The 4111-nt window shown below is 40.4% G+C and overlaps 1 protein-coding gene and 1 long non-coding RNA gene across 2 annotated transcripts in view; both read right to left on the reverse strand.

Annotated features, from left to right (window-relative positions):
* Positions 1 to 4111, reverse strand: part of LOC113214404 (uncharacterized) — a 16927-nt gene that overhangs the window by 3323 nt on the left and 9493 nt on the right. The gene's annotated exons all lie outside the window — the stretch shown is intronic.
* On the reverse strand, positions 743 to 2052 carry LOC113214403 (uncharacterized). Its single transcript, XR_003303813.2, has 2 exons — positions 1878 to 2052; positions 743 to 852 (listed from the first exon to the last, which is right to left on the reverse strand). It is a non-coding gene; the product is annotated as an uncharacterized LOC113214403 (long non-coding RNA).

Raw genomic sequence — 4111 nt, forward strand, 5'->3', positions numbered from 1 at the left:
GACCCATCAATTTTCGCTAAAAACACAAAGGCTATAGCCTTTGTATATTTTGCCAAAAATGAAAAAATTGAAAATCGCTGGAAATGGTTGGGATTTGTCTGGGAGAGTCGCCTTTGACCTCCTCTGTCGAAATTGCTTGCTTCCTGACTCTTTTACATCCTGTTTCTTCGACTAAAACCGCCTCTGGTTTGTTGCAGGAAAATATCGTCCTGGAGTTACCTGTCCTGGACATCAGCCGTGCAGACCATGGAATCATCAGATTTAAGTTGAGTTGGGGTCACAGTGATAACCGTTGGTCCAGTTATTTTTTTATTTTATTTTTTACCCCCCTGTAAATTCACCACCCACATTGTGGAAGGGTCTAGCGGAGCCGTTCCGCTCAACGCTGTGGAGTCAGCGGACCCCTTGCATGGGGACAATACGTGCAACGCGTGACCTCACTGCGTCAATGAGGGGGCTGGACGTGTCGCCCTGAGCCGTCCAACAAACCTCCCCTCCCCCTGCCCTCCTCTCGGCTGCGGCTGCTGTGGAGGTAGTAGTGGGCTGCCGCCGCTGCTGCGGGGGCTGTGGGGGTAGTAGTAGTGGTAATCCTACTGCTGCCGCCACGGCTCCGGGACTGCTACTCCCGAGACGTCCGTGACGTCACTGCTGTAGTGGTGGCAGTCTGCTACTACCTCCACAGTTACTGCAGCTTCTAGGGCTTCTAGTAAACTAGGTGTATGAAATCAAGTAAAATGTCAGATGTAGGCATTTTTTATTCTTTATTGTTTCAAATCATTTACATAATAAGAGTAAAGTCTTCCTCAAGTAGCCGGCTTGTTTCTGCTGGTGACTTGGAGCGAATCTGCATACCTGAAAAAGAATGATAAAAATCAAAGTTAAATTCAAATTCTTAGAGTTCAACTCAAACATGTTCTGGACCATATGTATCACAGTGACGCCAACTCATTGAATGAACTTTCTATGTTACAGGTGGCCAGCATCCAGTCCAGGCATATCCCTTTGGACAAGAACCAGCATCACTTCCTATTTTACGAAGACTGTACCATACAAATGAAATAAATAGCAAAATTGCTGTAAGCGACACTCTAATGATTTGCCTCTTCCACTTCCCTCAACTAAAATCATCACACAACTACATATTTTAGAATCAAGTAATAAGCCGTATACATGGAGATAGCCTACAGACAGTAAAGATATGACAAGAAACCTCCAAATAGAAACAAATAACATTATAAACTTTTACCTAACATGTCTACCATAATTAGCTCAATGCCAATTAGCATCCGGAACCAGATTTATATTTATCAAAACTGAAGAACACAAGGCCATCATTCGGATTTGCCCCATAAAACTTTTCCATTGTTGATACTATCATAGATGAATTTTTAAAAAAAACACAACATGGTTTACTGTACTTATTATCATCATGTGTAAGCCATTTGGTGTTGTATCCTCTCTCTTTCGGCAAATTTTTCCACTCTAAAAATATTTAAGTTAACCGAAATGTGAGTTAATTTTTTATTTTGTAATGTTATTGACATCACTTCCCGAAAGCTAATAGATTGTCAAATGTTAAATGTTATATAAAACAATATTTTTGAAAAACCGAACCCTGTAAGTCCTAGGCGGAGCAAACAAAACAAATTGGCAATGTTATATAAAAATTTAAACACCAATTTTACAGACAACTAACTTTTATATGTTTGAGAATAACATGAGAAGTATCATTTCATAATGTGTATTTGCAAAACCAACCTTCCCCTAGCCTAGCTTTCTTTTCAACCCTCCCGTCAATCAGCCTTTTAAGTCCTTTGACTTCGGCTACTATATTGATATTTTTGTTAACATTCCATTAATTAAAAGGCCAAACTTACCAGATTCATTCCTCAGACCATGGGGAAGAGGGTCCATTTCTGATGCTGTGTGCTGTGACGACAACTCAGCAAACATCAGGTGACAGCTAACGGCTGGTTAGCTGATGTCAAAGCACAGATGCAACTGTTGGACACTCTCCCTGCAACAGGGGAAAAACAGAATTTTGGTCTAAATACATCACTGACACCAACTTTCCTCTCTGTACTGCTTGCACGCTGAGGTAGCTGCACAACATTAACGTCGCCATGCTTCAAAAGCATTACCAAGGATAAACAATGTCTACTAACGTCAAATGTTCACGTGTGGAATCTTGAACACATAACACATAAAATCTACAGGCATGACTGTAGTACGAATGTAGAGCGGAGACGCTGGTCTCAATTAAAGCAGTGAACTTTTAATCAGGTTCAATGGTATCATTTTGAGCATTCTTATTTTGAGCGATCTCATTCACTTTAGATCCAACATTTTTGCCTAACACCTAATACCAACAGCCTGATAAAAGCGAAACAGAAGATATTTCAGGCATGCATTTAAATTTTCTTTAGAGAAATATCAATAAAAGTTTGGCACATGGTAGTAAATTCAAAATGAGGTTATGTACCAGTATAAGTTTGTTGTAATGAGACTCATCAGGTTTGCGTTCTTCCGCATCAAGGCATAGACAGGGGGGTGTCAATGAAACTATATTGACAAATCTATAATTTACGAAGACGAACTAGAACAAAAACGTTTTTCGAGCTTTTGCCACCCAATATTTACGTGGTCTTACAGGAGCGACGAAAACAAAAATATTTGCGCTGCCCGGGAGTCGAACCCCGGCTCGGCCTCTCTCGGGCCGGCTCCAGAAAGCTCGTCCTTGATTGGTCGAGGCATTGTTGATGTCCGGAAGCAGACGATATTCTTCTTGTTCTTCTAATTCGGAAAATACCTCATAAATAAACAAACACTGAAAAGCGGCGTCTCCTGCTGCTCAATACCAGATAATACCGACACAAATTTATCGTGGGATTTTAATCAGAATTTTGGGGTATGTGGCGCTTTTTGATATTAATCGCAAGGGATAGTGCTTAGTGGTTTCCAGAATATTCAAATGTTCTGTAATGCCGGTTATTGTAGGAGGTTATTGTGCTCCAGTTGCTCTTGTACACACTAAAGTGGTGAGTTATTTTTCGAGGCAGAGTAAATGATGCCCGTTCTGTAAACTATGCTCACTTGTAAGCTTTGTTGAGATGGTGTTGAATGGGTACACTCCTCCATTCCATGCAATATGTTAAATACTGTTGTAGGTCATTTGCAAATGGAATGAACTATCAATTGTATTATCATATATCATATATTTTACTCTATATTATTCTCGTGGAACAGAAAAATGTATAACTTTCTGGTTGGGGTGCAAACTGAGTGGTTCTATTTGCGTAATCCCTCAAACAATCAAACAATTTGCGTTGCAGCTAATTTGCAGCTGTCCACTACTGTCCTAATAATTGTGGAAAAGGTATCTGGGGGCTGTACACAGCCTGCAGTATGTTCAGAGGGATATGTTATGTTCACTAGTACGTGAGTCCAGTCCCAAATTAGTTATTTGTAAGCGCGTGATCATTTAGAGTGTGCGGGGAGAGGCAGTTAAAAGTGTGTTGTATGAGTAAATTATACGCAATTAATACTGTTCAGTAATAAATTAAAGCAAGCATAAAAAATATAGCGCTAAAAGTACTGTTCAATATGATTGCAGGAACTTTACCCGGAAATGTTCGTTCTTGACATGAGCAAAGAAGTCTATGGTGTCATTTTACCAGGTGAGTTGACATGACAGTAACCAACACTCGTCCTATTTTCTCCTGTACAAATTTTATGAGAAGCTTCCTTTAGTGTGCATCAAAGAGTACTTTTTGATGGTTTTTGTGGTGCCTTGGTCATTCCCTGACAATTTCCAAACTCCCCCATCAAAATCCAGGCTGATTTGTTATCATTAAAAATGTCTATAAAAATCTTGACAGTTTGGAAAATTGCTGGAATGGAATAGGTTTGGATAAGGCGGGTAGACTCCCTTTCCGCTTGCTCTGTGTAAATATCATGGTGCGGACCCATTACAGCAGAGTTTTTATACATTGCGCCTTAGGCAGCCTTTCCAGAAGTTCAAAAGACCACCCCTTAAAACTCAAGTTTCTGAGGACAGGGGTGGTTTCTGACGAAACCAAAAGTAGTTTTGTGGTCCCCTGGTTCACCCCTG

Source organism: Frankliniella occidentalis, unplaced genomic scaffold (assembly GCF_000697945.3).
Source record: "Frankliniella occidentalis isolate FOCC.00 unplaced genomic scaffold, Focc_3.1 Scaffold5, whole genome shotgun sequence".
In the NCBI taxonomy this organism is placed as follows: Eukaryota; Metazoa; Arthropoda; class Insecta; order Thysanoptera; family Thripidae; genus Frankliniella; species Frankliniella occidentalis.